At 49.5% G+C, this 16,688-nt stretch overlaps 1 long non-coding RNA gene across 1 annotated transcript in view; it reads right to left on the minus strand.

Moving 5' to 3' along the window:
- LOC108176361 (uncharacterized) overlaps positions 1 to 16,688 on the minus strand; it is a 97,780-nt gene that overhangs the window by 62,673 nt on the left and 18,419 nt on the right. Inside the window, exon 2 of the long non-coding RNA XR_011386927.1 lies at positions 2,353 to 2,425. This is a non-coding gene — a long non-coding RNA (uncharacterized lncRNA). The remainder of the gene's footprint in view (positions 1 to 2,352; positions 2,426 to 16,688) is intronic.

Raw genomic sequence — 16,688 nt, forward strand, 5'->3', positions numbered from 1 at the left:
TGCCCCTCTTCCAGGCCAGCTCCCTGCTGTGGCCAGGGAGTGCAGTGGAGGATAGCCCAAGTACTTGGGCCCTGCACCCCATGGGAGACCAGGAGAAGCACCTGGCTCCTGCCTTTGGATCAGCGCAGTGCGCCGGCCGCAGCGCGCTGGCCGCGCTGGCCATTGGAGGGTGAACCAACAGCAAAGGAAGACCTTTCTCTCTGTCTCTCTCTCACTGTCCACTCTGCCTGTCAAAAAAAAAAAAAAAAAAAAAAGAACATAGCTGCTGCAAATGACTAGAACCAACTGTAAATAGGGTAAGAATTTGCGGAATTAGATAGAAGTCCCAGACATTGGGGAGCTGGAGCTCAGGACCTCCAAAGCTTGCAAGGAAATGGTTTGGCAATAGCTACTCCTTTAATAAATACTCAAGAGGGAGCCAGTGCTGTGGCATAGCTGCCTGCAATGTCAGCATCCCATATGAGTGCATGTTTGAGTCCCAGCTGCCCCACTTCCTATCCAGCTCCCTGCTAATGCTCCTGGGAAGGCAGTGGAAGATGGTCCAAGTGTTTGGGTCCTTGCCACTCATGATGGAGTTCCTGGCTCCTAGCTCAGATCTGGCCATTGAGGCCATTTGGGAAGTGAACCAGTGATGAGAGATCTCTGTTTCTCCCTCTTTTTTTCTGTGACTATGACTTTCAAATAAATAAATCTATTTTTTAAAGATTTACTTAATTATTTGAGAGGTAGGGTTACTAACACAAAGATAGAGAGACAGAGAGAGAAAGGTCTTCCATCGGCTGGTTCATTCCCCAAAAGGTGGCAATGGCCAGAGCTGGGCCAATCCAAAGCCACCAAGCCAGGAGCTTCTTGTGGGTCTCCCATGAGGGTGCAGGACCCCAAGGACTTGGGCCATCTTCTACTGCTTTCCCAGGCCATAGCAGAGAGCTGGTTTGGAAGAGGGGCAGCCAGAATATGAACTGGCATCCATAGGAGATGCTGGCACTATAGGCGGAGGCTTAGCCAGCTATGCCACAGCACTGGCCCCCAAATAATTTTTTTAAAAAAGGTTCAAACTCTGTGGAGCCTTTGGAGAAAAAAATGTTCTTTATTGTTTTTCAGATGTTCTTTTTCTATAGAAGTCTTTAAAAGACAAGGCCCAAGATCTTGGCCCCCACTGCTGGTTATGGGATCCAATTGGGAGATCCTTGTCAATCTTTTTTTTTTTTTTTCTTTTAAGATTTATTTATCTATTTGAAAGTCAGTGTTATGAAGAGAGAGGGAGAGGAAAGGTTGGGGGGGAGGGGAGAAAGAGAGATCATCCATTGCTAGTTCATTCCCCAAATGGCCAGAGTTGGGCAGATCTGAAGCCAGGAACCAGGAAATTTTTCCTGGCCGCCCATGTGGGTACAGAGGCCCAAGGACTTGGGCCGTCCTCTGCTGCTTCCCCAGGTGCATTAGCAGAGAGAGCTGATTGGAACTGGAGCAGCTGGGACTCCAACTGGCACCCATGTGGTATGCCGTTGTAGTCACAGGTGGTTTTACCGCTATGCCACAGCACCACCCCCACCCCGTCAGTGAGGACTAGAAGGCTGTTCTACTTGTACAGTTCTTTCTCCCTAACCATCTTGTCTCGCAGTCCAAGGACCCTGTTCTGCAGGTGCCGACTGCTTCTCTGCACAGGCTTCCACTTGCAACCTGCCTCCGATTCTGTTGAACCCTGCAACTGGCCTTAGCCCTCAAGTTTCTGTTCCCCCCCAGGGAGTGCAGCAACGGCAGAGTCCAACAGTCCAGGCTGGCCTCACAACGTGAGTCAGAGCTCAGTGGTCACAAGAAAGCGAAGCTTGAAGCAAAGGGAATGGGAAACTCTTCACGGAAACAGAAATAAAGAGCTGTCTCTCGGGAACCGGCAGCGGGGAAGCTACAGGGAGTTGGAGGAAAGTTCCCCCGGCACCCTTCTCCTCTGCGGGCTTCTCCCTGTCCCTCTCCATCCTCCCACCTCTCCTTCCCCATCCTTAGCCTTTCCTGGGGTCTGCTTTATTCTCCGCGCAGGCCATTTGACTCTGCTTCTTCTGGCCACCCTCTCCCCTCTAATGCTGACTTTCCTGTCGTTTGGGTTTGCCCATGTGTTAGTGCTGATCCCCGTGTTACAGCATCTTAATCTCAAATGCCTACTACTGAACACCCTTAGTTTGTCTGTGCAAGAGAGAATCTGATTGGCTGAGCTCACTGGCTTATATAAGCTTGCCTGAGTCTGGTGCCCTTGCCCATCACAAATCAGCTGCAGCAGGAGGGGAGGGGCGAGTAACCGTCACCAGCATCTAACCTCAGAGGGTTGTGACCCTGAGGTTCCAGAGAAGGGGCCATGCTTACCGTGCTGCCTTGTTCTTTTTTCTCTAGTGAACGTGCTTCACACTGGCGTTGCCTGGCACTCCATCCGTAAGTTCTGGGGATGCAAAAAGCAGAGGTTTTGGAAAAAGGAATTAAGCAGTTGCCACTTGGACATGAAGCCTGCACCATGTTCTCCAACCTGTTTAGAGGTTCTCTGGTATTTGTGAGAGTCCTGATTAAGGGGTGTCCAGTGTTGTCCCAGAGTGTCTTAACACTGTGCTTTGTTTCACAATTGAAAACCGTAGATCCTGGGGCTGCCATTCAATCCATTAGAATCTCCAATGTGATTGGGGGACCAAGAATCTAACTGCATGATAAATGTGGAAGGGAGCCATAGATTTATTTCTGTCTTGACTTGACTTTGGCCTGCAGCTTCCCTAAATTGTCATAAGTAAAGAGGCTTGATGCCTCAGAGACTTCTGTCTTGGTTTTTCCTTGGTGAAGGAATGAAAACATTAGGAGAGGCATTAGGATTGAAATGCTTTGTTCTTAATATGCTAAAACTTTTCTTCTATTGCTTGTCAGTGTCATCAAGAGATTCTTCTCTGCTGTAACATCAGACAAGTTGAGGTTATGTAATTTATTCTCCTCTTCCCACCTGCCATTCTCACATTACCTGGGCAGAGGATGGGAAGCTGGGAGGGCTTCTCCCTAGGCAGTGGGGCAAGTGGGTTCAGGGCCCTGTCTGTGAATTGTTTCTCTTCCTAGGGGAAAGAGGAGGAGGTGGGGGACTCTGGGACTCGAGGGGCTTTCTGGACTTGGGCCGAGCCCTCCCTGGAGCTGCTTGTGTACTGAGATTGTATCTCCCCAGAATCAGCCCTGTCTTGCTGTGCACACTCATGACAAACAGCCGAACTGTGACCCAATGGGCAGCCAGCCCCATCCTCGGTCGACTCGTAGCCATTGACCCAGTTTTCTCACTTCGAAAGACTTGGCACAGATCCATCTATGCTTATTCTATAGAAGAGCAGCAAAGCAGCAGGCAGAGGGACCACCTTAGGCCCCGCTGTGGTCAACATTTTGATATGTATCCTTTCAGACTTTTTTCACACATATATGTGATTGTTATTTACCCAAAAAAAAGAATCATATTATGCAATGCTCTTTTGAAATGTGTCTCTTAAACTCCAACAATACAGTGTGAGTCTATGTCCATGTTGAAATATATGGGTCCACAGCATTCGCCTGGGTGGCTGCACATTTCTCCAAGGAACACTCTCTCAGTATTAACCAATCCCATCAGTGAATGTCCAGTGTCGTGGTGCTGTCATAAGCAACAGTACAATTAGCATCCTTGCCCACTCACTTTTGAACAGTGTTTAATTATTTCCTGTGAATATGTTCCTAGAAATACCATTGTTGGGGCAGAGCATGAGTGCATGTTTAAGACGTCTGTTGTATTCTGCCAAATCACCCTCCATGAGACTTTACCAAGTCACACTTCTGCAGCAGTGTAAGACAAAGTTCATTTCCCCATATGCATGGCGATGTTGGACTTCGTCTCTGTTCCTTTATGGCAGTGGTTGAAGAATCACATAGTATGGGAGAAGATGGACAGAGGAATTGGCTCTGACCTTGGCAAGCTCTGGCTCTCCTCTGGGCCCAAGTCTCCTCTAGAAAATAATTGGATGGGCCCAACAACAGGTGAATCTTCTAGCAATTTGACCCATGACCTCAGGCTTGCCCAGATGTGGTCTGACTCTAATTCCAAGGAGTCAGGCTCCCACCAATGACCAAATCTTGAGCCGCTGATCCAACACCCTGACAAGGTTGCACTCCTGTCTGCACTCCTGACTCTCCTGGACACAGTCCCGCTGCCCTCAGAGGTAAGTGAAAGCTGTGCAGCCTAGACCAGGAAGCTTTTGAAACGCCAGAATTCCTAACCCAGATATCTTAGCAGCTTCCCCAGAGAACCGAGTGCTCATGGACACTCTCGTGACTGCCTCCTTGGGTCCCAGCTTCCTACAGCAGGTTTACTGGAAGTCTGGCCCCTTCCTTGTCAGTAAGTTTAGAAAAAAAAATCTGTGAAATCACCCAGCAAGCCACAGAGCTAATCAGAGACCACAGAACGTGGAGGAAATAGACAGGGTAGACAAGCAAAGGGCTCCCACTGTTCCATTGATCTATTTCTCCCTTTGTGCTGCTCTTTCTTATCTTGTGCCACAAAAAACAGTGTCTCTCCAGCTTGTGAGAAGGAGAGCTTTCCCGCCAATCTGCATATTATTGTCCGCTCACACTCAAGCCTCCACATAGAAGGCAGTTGATTTCTGGGGAATGGATTTCAATCAGCCTCCTTGCAGCCCTCTGGGCTCTCCATCCACTCCCGTTCAGTTCCTAAGTCATTCAGCGCTGCCTTCTAGTTGCCTGAGCCGATTAGTCCTGGATATAATGTATTGTATGTCGGGTACCGCTGACCACTCACTTGACAGTAGGCACTCCTGCACCTTGCACAAGGAGATGTGAAGGGGCCGATCTGGATGGAGACTTCTCTCCAGCCAGGACTCTGGCCTCAGGCTTGGGGAGGCAGAACTGCAGCAGCAGACAGGCAAGGGACAGGTGTCCAGTCTCACCAGGGAAGGAGGGGCTCTTTCTAGTTCTTTTTTCATTACAGAGAAGTTTCTCCCAGCCACCTCTTATGGACATGCTAGAACCCTTAGCAGCATCTCTGGGGCCTCCCCTCTATAGGATAATGTTCCAAGAAGGTAGCTGCCTCCTCTCCGGAACAGGTAGCAGCACCTGACTTGGGACATGATGACCAGGAACCGTCCCAGAGCACTGGCTGGCCCTCAGCACACTTCTGATGGAATTTGCTCTGCTCCAGAGCTGGAGAATCCTGAAAGATGGGTGCTGTCCATCTGTGTCATTTCACATCCCCTGCCTTCCCCCGCCCTTCCCTTTCTCTTTTTCACAGTTGTCCAGAGAAGTGAGTAGTGCCGAACTTGAGTTGTAGCCACGTGATCTTAGACAAGTCACTTAAGCATCTTTGGGCTTGGCTTCACCACCTGTAAAATAATGGCAAGAAAACAGATGGTTGCTGACCCAGCTGAGAAAAGGGAAATCCAGAACCCTAGAAACAGGCACCAGCATCGTTCCCACTCACAGGGAGGGGAACTGAGGTACGTGGGTTGGTGGATGAGGTGCTGGGATCAGTCCATCTAGGTTCTCATTTTGTTCCTGCTACCGATCGGCTGCAGAACTCAGGCACAACACAGCATCTCCGGAGCCTGGCACTGACACATTCTTCTCCCCGTGTGGGATCTGATCTGAGGAGGGTAAGAAGCAGGGCCATCTCCGTGCTTCCTGGGAGGTGCCACCAGATCCCACCCACACGGTTACCTCTCAGGCTGCATGGAGTGGGCCCGAGATGGCTCAGTCTCCTGTTTCTCAGCCGGGCATTCGTCTTCAGCCCCATCTGAGATGCTCCAGGGGCCTGTGCCCTGGACTTGGCCCTTCATACTTCCCACTGCAGGAGCCCCTCCATACCCAACTCCTCCCCACGGGCCTCGTCCAGCCCCCTGGCCCAGCCTGTCTGTCCCTCCCTTGTGTCCATTTGTTTGGTAGCTCCACAGTGGAAGGTCTATGTACTTGGCTCAGGAATTCACTCTAAACTTAGAATTCAAGGAACATAAGATGGCATTTATCACATCAGTCATGGTGATTCTTACATTTCCTCAGAAAGGCAAAATTGAACTCTCTTCCTGACAAATGCCTCTGGGGAAAATGAATTAGGAAAATCAAATCCTGAGAATCTAAATTTACCAAATAAATATATCAGAAACTGATGATTAAAATTACCAAAAGAGGGGCTGGTGTTATGGCACAGCAGGTTAAGCAGCCACCTGTGAGGCCAGCAGCCACTGGGTACTAGTTCCAATTCCAGGTGTGCCACTTCTGATCCAGCTCCCTGCTAACAACCTGGGAAAGCAGCAGAAGATAGCCCAAAGGCTTGGCCCCCTGCATCCATGTTGGACACCTGGAAGAAGTTCCTGGCTCCTTGGTTTGTCCCGGCCCAGCCCTGGCCTTTGCGGCCATTTGGGGGATGAAAATAGTGGATGGAAGATATCTCTCTCTCTCTCTCTCTCTCTCTCTCTCTCTCTCTCTCTCTCCCTCCCTCCCTCCCTCCCTTCCTCCCTCCCTCCCCCCCCCCTCCCTCTCCCTCTCCCTCTCCCTCTTCTTCTGTCTTTCAAATAAACCAATCAATCTGTTAAAAATATTACCAAAATATTCTTGGGGCAGGTGTTATGGCACAGCAGGTTAGGCCACCACCTGGGATGCCCTCTTCCCGTGTCAGAGTGCCTGGTTTGAGTCTTGGCGACCCTGTGCTTCTGATTCAGCTTCCTGCTAATGCACCTGGGAAGCAGCAGATGATGGTGCAAGTATTTGGGTTCCTATTCTGACTTCTGGCTTTATCTTGACCCAGCCCTGCCTGTTGTGGGCCCCCTGAACCCAGCAGCAAGGGGCCAGACCTTGAGCTCAGGTCTCCTGTCCTGAGAGTCCTCCTGGCCCAGGCATTAGTGGCAAGGTGGGACTGGGGAGCTCTCTGTCTAGAAGGTGCCAACCAGGCTCTGCCAATCCACAAGAGCCCAGAGTTCTTGCCCTGGAGGACATGCCAGGCCCAGGCAGGAGTCCTGCACACCGAGCCCCCTTCTTGGCCCCCCACCCTCTTTTTCCCCCCATGCAGTTGTCTGTGCTTTCTCCTCTACCTCACCCTTGGCTTAGGCCAGTTTCCCTTCTCCCTCTCACTTCCCCACACTCAGCCCTGCCTCCTCTGGGCTGAAGGGTGCTGCTAAGATTATCTTAGGATTGTTAAAAAATACTTTTTTTTATTTATTTGAGAGGCAGAGTTACAGAAAGAAGGAGAGACAGAGAGAAAGGTCTTCTATCCACTGCTTCACTCTCCAAATGGCCACCTGAAGCCAGGAGCTTCTTCTGGGCCTCGCATGTTGAGTGTAGGAGCTCAAGCACTTGGGCCATCTTCCACTGCTTTCCCAGGCCATAGCAGAGAGCTGGATTGGAAGTGGAGCAGCCAAGACACAAACCGGTGCCCATATGGGATGCTGGCATTGCAGGCGGAGGCTCAGCCTACTATACCACAGTGCCAGCCCCTATCTTAGGATCTTAATCCTGCCTCCCACAGGAAGACTTCCCCGATTACTTCAATCCAGTGCTTCCAGCCTGTAAAGCCCTTCACGAGACAGCCCTGGTGGGCTCAGTAACTGCTCTGAATCTCTCTCAGGTCTGCCCTCGATGACCCCTGCCTCTCCTCCACCTGTATCCCCAGCACTCAACCTGGCCAAGCTCAGTGTCCTCTGACCCCTGGAGGCGGGGCATGGAGCTTCTCTCTCACCCAAGGGGGCTGCATGTCCACCTTCCCTTGAGCTGCCAGCTCCTTTGGGTCAGAGCCTTTGACTTTTTCTTTGTGTCTCTAGCACGTAGGCCAGGCCCAGCACACGGGAGGGTTTTTATTTCATGAGGCTCTAGGGGCAGAGAACGAATAGAAAGGAGGAAAGCCACAAAGGTAAAAGGAACTTTTGAAATCCTAGACAGAAGGAAAGGTAACTTCCAGTGTTCACTAGAATAGTGGTTCTCAAAGTGTGGTTCAGTGACCCTGGGGGTGGGGGGCCCAAGGCAAAAATTTTCACAAGAAGAGTCACATGCATATCTGCCTCTCACCACTGTGCTCTCAGGAGGACACACACTGTGTGGGATCACAAAGACCAGCTGCAGCAGCAGATGTAAGAATCTGGTGCCTTCTGCTGCAGACAGAAACTGGAGATTTGCAAAAATGTAATAGATCTTTTAAAAAAAGATGCCTCCTGTATCTCATGTTGGAGCACCTGTGTTTGAGTTCTTGCTCCACTTGCGATCCCAGTTTCCTGCTAATGCATACCCCAGGAGGTAGCAGGGGATGGCTCAAGTACTTGGGCCCCAGCTGCCCATGTAGGAGAACCAGACTGAGTTTCAGGCTCCTGCCACGGCCTCGTCCAGCCGCACCTGTTGTGGGCATTTGGGAAGTGAAACAACAGATGGAAGAACTCTGTTTCTGTATCTCTGTTTTTCAAATGAATAAAAAAAATAAATTTTAATAAAAACTTTAAAAATAGAAGAAGACTGGATAGTATCTTAAAACCAAAAGTTTGAGAACGGAAATGGAAATATGATTATTATTTGCTTGTCTGTTTGACAGTGCCCCTTCTTCCCACCCACCCAATTTCTACCTCTCTTTCTCTTTTCCTGAAGCCTGTGTTCATGAATTTGGGGATTACGCTCAGCTCCAGATAATCCATAAAGTGTGGCTCCCAGCAGCCCTCAGCGGCGGTCTGCTAATGAGGACAGAGCAGCTGCGTGCGGAAGGGAGCTCAGCCGGGGTCCCCAGGCTGTCTCCTGGCAATGGCCAGCAGGCCTTTTCCTGTGCTTTGTAGAGGTCCACGAGTGCCCTCATCACCCCAGAAATGACTGGTCTCTTCCCACACAACCAGACCCGTCCAACAACTGGCCCTTCCTTCTCAGCTCACAGAGCCTTTTCATAAAGCAAGAGCAGAGAGGTTTCTGGAGGCTTAGCTGGAATTCCAAGTTTCATCCTGCCTTGGACACAGCCAGGGGATGGGGAGAGGGAAGAAGGGGAGCACTTCCCAAAGGCCGCTGCTGGGCCCAGGGTCCTGGCAGCGACATGACAGCCACCCCAGAACACCCAGACTGAAGGAAAATGTGTGCGAACCGGCATTGCCACAAAAGGCAGAAAATGCGTGGTTCAGCATCAGACCAGTTACGGCCCTTCCAGGACTGCAGGGCTGAGTGACGGAAGAACGGAGGACAGAGGCAAGAGACGACCGTGGTGGAAAGGCCACCTCGCCCACCTCAGTAATAAAACCCACAGCTGACAACTGCTTGTGATTAGCACGAACACTGATGCAATTTCCCACGGCAGCCTAGCACAGCAAAGACGTTACCCTGTGCCCTTGACAGATAAGGATGCTGACGCGTAGCAGGCTGAAGTAATTCTCCACGTGGGAAGTGGGGGGCTGGATTCTGGCTCCAGAACACTTGCTCTGCAGTGTGGTTATTTAGAGAATAAGTGTGCTTTTTTTTTTTAAGATTTATTTATTTATCTGAAAGGCAGAGTTAACACAGAGGCAGAGGCAGAGAGAGACAGAGAGAGAGAGACAGAGAGAGAGGTCTTCCATCCGCTGGTTCACTCCCCAAATGGCCACAACAGCTGGAGCTGTGCCAACCTGAAGCCAGGAGCCAGGCGCTTCTTCTGGGTCTCACATGTTGAGTGTACGAGCTCAAGCACTTGGGCCATCTTCTACTGCTTTCCCAGGCCACAGCAGGGAGCTGGATTGGAAGTGGAACAGCCGGACTCAAACCGGTGCTCATATGGGATGCTGGCACTGCAGGCGGCGGCTTTACTTGCTATGCCACAGCGCCGGCCCTGAGAATAAGTGTTCTGAGGGAGGCCTGAACAGGAGATTGGTTCTCTTTGATGATTATTGTCATAAAGAAAGGAAATAGAGCAACTCTTCTGAAAGCCACGTAAACCGATTGGAAGCCATCAGCTTCACAGCTCATGGGGTTACTGTGGAGTTCATTTCCCAAGGAGTGCATCCAGGGGGCAGACCAGGAAGTGCGGGCTGTCTGGGCAAACATTCTCAAATTCTTCCTTGGCAGGGTTGGGGGTGGATATCCAGTTACACCTGCCTTAAACATCTTTCAGGCTAGACTGATTGGCACACCACCAGGAGCAGACTCCAGGCAGACACCTGCGTCGCCACGTGTCTGTGTGCTACAGCCCACTCCAAATGCTTGGGGAGGAGCAGCGAGTGTCCTGGGCTCCCCTCTGGAGGGATGAACCCCCAGTCTTCTCAACTTCCACAGCGGTCAGCCCCACCTGCTCCTGATACGGCTGCCTTGATACCTCTCAAGGGGAAGAAGACATGGTGCTACTCCCAGGGGCCGGGCTGGCAGCACCCCCTCAGCTCCCTCTCCTCTGTATTTGTCACAGGCTTGGCCAAAGGAAGGGATAGCTGGCGTTTATTTGCTTTAAGGATGCACAGCCCCTTTACTCTTCCAGTGTCTAGAAAACTCCCCCTAGAGCCAGGCCAGATGAATAGGGAGCTACAAGCCTGCCCTGCAGAGGTCAGGTTCCTCCCAGAACCACTTTAGGAACTGGGCCTTGCTGGGATGCCATTTACATAAAGTGGTCATTGGTCCATGGCAAGCCTCACGGGAGGCTGCTGGTGACATCACACGGCACTGGGGCCAAGGGCAGCCCCTACCCAAGTCTTTCTTCCATGCAAGTTTAGGTGGAGAGCTGCACAGAGGCAGACTCAGGACAAACAGCCCCTCTACCACACCCCGGGCAGCTCCCAGCCCTTTGTGTCACTGCCCCACCCCTACACTGCCGCTCTGGGGCAGCCACTGTTTCTGAGTTTGCCAGGACAGCCAGGCTCCTTGAGAGCCTGGATCCGTTTTCACCTTGAAGACACCAGGAATTGTGTAACTGGCCTGGTGCCTTCCTCCTTTCATATTGCTGTGGAAAGCTTAGCCATCAATTACTGGCACCCTAGGACAGTAAATGCAACTTCGAGGTACCCATCCAAATCTTCCCCTATTTCTTTCCCTTTCTAAAAAGTTTTGAGAAACTTCTAAAATTCTAAAAGCACAGAAAATGGTACTCTACTTGACACCTGCCCTACAAAACTTAATATTTTATTGTATTAGCTTCCAGTTAGTGAAACATTCCACAAAACATTGAACAACTGCTGGGACTGTCTCCTAAGCTCCTCAACCCTAGGCGCATTCAATATTAGATTTGGTTCAAATGTTTCTTTCTAAAATGTTAACAAATATTTACATATACTTACATAAATTTGTGGGTATATTTATTTGTTGTATTTATAAATGGTTCACACAGTAGGCATTATTATGTGATGTGCTTTTAAAATCTAACGGTGTGTTTTGGCCATCCTTTTACATTCTTTATAAGTATTCTCTGTCGTACTTTAAAATTTATTAAAAGGCAGAGAGACAGAAAGAGAGGGACAGACATACACACACACACACACACACACACACATATACAGAGAGAGAGAGAGAGATTTTCTATCTTCTGGCTTGCTCCCCAAATGCCAGCAATAGCTGGGGCTGGGCCAGGCCAAAGTCAGCAGCACAGAACTCAAGCCAAGATTCCCATGTAGGTGGCAGGGACCCAAGTCCTGGAGCCATAACCTATTGCCTCCCAGGATAATCATTAGCTGGAAGCTTGAATCTAAGTGGAGTCTGGACTCAAACCCAGGCATTCTGATATTGGATGTGGGTGTCCCAAGCAGTGTCTTAACTGCTGCCCCCAATGCCTGCTTTGGTCTGCTATGTTTTATTGTCCCTTATTAGCCGCCATTATCCTTTATGGATCAAGGCAGAGATCGAATAAATAGGGAATTAATAAAATAATGATGTTCTGATATAATAGTTATTGTCATAAGAGTGAGCTAGTCAAGGGCTTTCCGTCTTCATGGAATCCTAAGACAGAGGAGAAGCAGTGCTGGAGCAGGAGCAACTTGAGCTAGACATCAGGAACCACTCCCCTTCCCCCCAGCACACACATGGAACAGGCATTCTAGGGAAGAGTTTTTCTCAAAATGGTTTTGTGGGGCTGGCGTTGTGTCATAGCAGGTAGCAGTGCTGGCATCCCATGTGGGCGCCGGTTCAAGTCCCAGTTGCTCCACTTCCTATCCAGCTCTCAGCCATGGCCTGAGAAGGCAGTAGAAGATGGCCCAAGTCCTTGGGCCCCTGCACCCCTTGGGAGACCTGGAAGAAGTTCCTGGCTCCTGGCTTCAGATCGGCACAGCTCCGGCCATTGTGGACATTGGGGGAGTAAACCAGCAGATAGAAGACTTCTCTCTCTCTACCTCTGCCTCTCTGTAACTCTGCCTTTCAAATTTTTTTATTTGACAGGTAGAGTTAGACAGTGAGAGAGAGAAACAGAGAGAAAAGTCTTCCTTCCGTTGGTTCACCCCACAAATGGCCGCTATGGCCGGAGCTACGCCTATCCGAAGCCAGGAGCCAGGTGCTTCCTCCTGATCTCCCATGCGGGTGCAGGGCCCAAGCACTTGGGCCATCCTCCACTGCCTTCCCGGGCCACAGCAGAGAGCTGGACTGGAAGAGGAGCAACTGGGACTAGAACCTGGCGCCCATATGGGATGCCGGCACTGCAGGTGGAGGATTAGCCAAGTGAGCCATGGTGCCAGCCCCACTTTGCCTTTCAAATTAAGAAATAAATCTTTTTTTAAAAAAATAGTTTTGCTTTTTTTAAAAAAAATTCTGCCTAGAAGCAAGGGAATGGCTGAAATCAAATAATTCACTCGATTTTTTTTTAATCAACTAACAAATACTGGCAGGGAACTAATGAGCCGGCTATAGGCTAAATGCTAGGGAAGATGCACTAGGCTGAAAAGGGCCCTTCTAGTTCCTTCCAGGACAGCTGGGAAGATAAGGCAGGTCTGGCGCAAGTTAAGGCAGGAGCGTGTTGGGGATACAAGAAGCACAGAATCCAGCTGCCTGGGTTTAATCCTGCTGTGTACTTCCTAGCTTTACTTTACTTCTTTTTGCCTCTACTTCTCCACCTGTAAAATGGGAATACAGATTCTCCTCAGCCTCCAAGGGGGTTGCATCACATAAGCCCACTGTAGGTTGAAAACACTGTTAAGTCAAAAAATTTAGTTAGCACACCTGCCAATGGAAAACCAGAGCTCAGCCTGGCTGACCTTAAATGTGCTCAGAACACCTCCATTAGCCTACAGCTGGCAAAGTCATCGCACACAAAATCTATTTTATAATAAGGTGCTGAATATCTCATATCATTTATTGAATGCCTGCATCCAAAAAATGCTGGCAACACAGCACACTGCAGGGCATGGGCTGTTACTCCTGACTGCATCACTGACCAGGAGCTGTGCTCACTGCTGCTGCCTGGCCTTAGAAGGGAGCATCCTACCACATATCCCACATGGCACCAGCAGGGGAAAAGCCCAAATTTCAACACTTTTTTTTTAAGATTTTAAAAATTTATTTGAAAGGTAGAGTTACAGACAGAGAGAAAGGTCTTCCATCCATCTGTTGGTTCATTCCCCAAATGGCCACAATGGCTGGAGCTGAGCCCATCCGAAGACAGGAGCCAGAAGCTTCTTCCAGGTCTGCCATATGGGTGCATGAGCCCAAGCACTTGGGCCATCTTTTACTGCCTTCCCAGGCCATAGCAGAGAGCTGGATTGGAAGATGAGCAACTGAGGCTTGAACTGGTGCCCATACAGGATGCTGGCGCCACAGGCTGTGCCACCAACACCAGCCCCCAAACTGAAATTTCAGGCATAGTTGCCACTGAATGCCTATCAGTTTTGCAGCATCATAAAGTCACCAAATCATGGGTCAAGTCATCTTAAGTCAGGGACCGTGTTGTAGGGCTGTGTAGGAACTAAACATGCTACCATGTTATGAGAACAGAGCCTGTCACTTAGCTAGTGTTACATAATGTACTTAAGCAAAACTAAGTGCTATTCAAATGGTGCAGGTCATAATCTAGAGTGGCCCAGAGATGGCTTTGAGCTGGAGGTGATGAAAGATGACTTCATACAGCGGACGTCGAGAGCATGATCAAAGGCCTGAGTGGTTCAGGTCTCTTCACCTAGGAGACCTTCTCCACGAAATGTGCCCAGCCAAGCAGACACAGGGCACAGGGAGGAGACAAGCAGGGCAAGGAAAGGAACGGAGGAATCCAAGGTGAACGCGTGCAGCTGGCAGGTGTTGATGGCAGGACCAGGAGCTCAGGATTTACCCTGTGAGAAGCGGGGAGCAGGAGTGGGTGGTTGGCGCAACGTTAAGGCACCGGTGGAAAGATCCACATGCTGTACCTTGGAGTGTTTGAGTTTCAGGTCTGCTCCTGACTCCAGCTTCCTGCTAAAGCAGACCCTGGGAGGCAGGAGGTGATGGCTTTGGTAGTTAGGTCCTTCCACTCATCTGGAAGACCTGCATGGGGTCCCTGGCTCCTGACTGGGCTGGTCCAGCCCTGAGCATCACAGACATTTGGGGGGTGAACCAGAGGATTGGAGTATGTTCATGTTCTCTCTCTCTCATAAATAATAAATAAATAAATAAACCTAATTGTAAAAAAAAAAAAAAAAAAAAAACAAAGAAGAAATAGGGAGCCAGTGAGGGTTGCACACAGCAGTGTCATATTGTAAAGAAATATATCCATCAGGATTAAGTTGTGTAACAAGACATTTCTCAGAAGCACGAAACCACGCAGTGTATTTCTTGCTCAAGGTACCGGTCCCATCTTGGTTCTCTTGGGGGAAATCTATCTTGAACACTACTGTGTCAGTGCTGCAAATAGAGAAACACACACACAGCAAACCACATGCTGTGGCTCCTAACGGTTCTGCTAGGAAAGGATACACATGGCACTGGCTGCAGCTGGGGCGGGGGGGGGCACGCCAAGGCTGCTGTCAGTGGGGCAGCAAAGATTTTGGAACAATAATATACTCTCCCCAGGTTGTTTTAGGACCCTCTGCACTGCACCAAGACTATGATCACACAGCTTTCTTCCTTTTTTTTTAAGATTTATTTCTTTATTTGAAATTGAGAGTCACACAGAGGGAGGAGAGGCAGAGAGAGAGAGAGAGAGAGAGAGAGAGAGACAGATCCTCCATCTGCTGACTCACTCCCCAACTGGCCACAACAGCTGGAGCCAGGAGCTTCCCCTGGGTCTCCCAAGCAGGTGCAGGGGCCCAAGGACCTGGGCCATCTTCCACTGCTTTCCTAGACCACAGCAGAGAGCTGGACCTGAAGTGGAGCAGCTGGGACTTGAACCACCGCCCATATGGGATGCTGGCATTGCAGGCAGTGGCTCCACCCCGCTATACCACAGCGCCGGCCCCCACACAGCTTTCTGCAAAAAGGTCCCCCTCCCAGTAACATTGCTCATCATGTGTTACCACGAATTTTCTTTAGACCACAATGCTTTAGAATTTCCTTGAAATCAATGTGGATCTCACCCCCGCCTCAGGATGTCTCCATTAGCTGATTAAAAGGAAAGAGTTCCTCTAAGAACTGTTTTCTCCCCCAGCCTGAGAAATGAATATAATGTTTGTTTTTGAGTTCCTTGGGCATCTTGGTTGAGGCGAGCCTGTGTAGTTCTCCAGTTTGCCTAGTTTTATAATTTTGTAGCCTGCTGCGATTTCTGGCCTATTGATTAATGGGTCTCTCTCTCTCTCCACCACCAGCGACCTTAATCTTTTCTTAATTGCTTTAATGGCTGTTCAGCCTCCCTCTCTGCCTTCCCCCACAACGTTGTTGTGGTGCAGCTTTTGTGTCTTAACTTCATTCTCCAACTGAGGACTTTGCAGGCGAGTGAAAGGTGAATTCTATCTTTGTTTACACTCTTTTTCCTTGTTTTTCCCTTTTGCTTTATTTCTCCCTCAGCTGTTTTCACATTTCTTAGCCAGTGTGGAGGCATTGTCTAAGGTAATTGGGCAAAAACAGAAAAAATAAAAATATCACGAGAGGAAGTCAATGCCAAGGTCTTTCCCCGCCACTCTTGAGTGACCCCTGCACTTACTCCATGCACATCCAGCCTGGGCACCGCTCGGCCCTCTCCCTCCTGCCCCTCTGAGGCCAGTGCCCAGGCAAGCACCCCCTCCCCCCTCAGAGGGTCTCTCAGGTCTTCCCCAAAGCCAGGCTGAGGGTGGCGATCTGACTCTCACCCAACCTAGTTTGGGGCTCTCTCTCCCTCGGGAACAGAATTCTAGGAACATCTTCAAATCTGCTTCCTTTCTTCATTCATTCATTGATTTATTCGCAAACACTTATTGAATACTGACTGTGCTAGGAATTGTGGAAAAATACAAATGCGGTACAGGCCTTGAGGTCGAATCACTCAGACCAAACAGAGGTGAAAAGGCATCTAACCAAGCACTGCATCAGGAATCTGGATAACAAACCCGAGGGGACTTCAAAATCCCACTTGGAAGTGTAATTCAGAGATGGAAACCAAAATACATACTTTATTTCTCAATATAAGCTCCATCAAAAGGCAGTGTTGTTAAGTGATGATACCAGCCATTTAGACCATCCCTAAAGAATTAAGGGTGCTGGGAATTTAACCATGGCAGTACAGTCTTTTTTACATGATTCACTGAAGAAAAAAAAAAAAAGAGAATGCACTTTAGAGAATTTTTTGTTAATATTAACAAACGAAAATAAGTAGCCAAACAGGACCAGGTGATGATTAATGATTTCCCATCAAAGCTCATGCAAAATTGTCC

Source organism: Oryctolagus cuniculus, chromosome 2 (assembly GCF_964237555.1).
Source record: "Oryctolagus cuniculus chromosome 2, mOryCun1.1, whole genome shotgun sequence".
In the NCBI taxonomy this organism is placed as follows: domain Eukaryota; kingdom Metazoa; phylum Chordata; class Mammalia; order Lagomorpha; family Leporidae; genus Oryctolagus; species Oryctolagus cuniculus.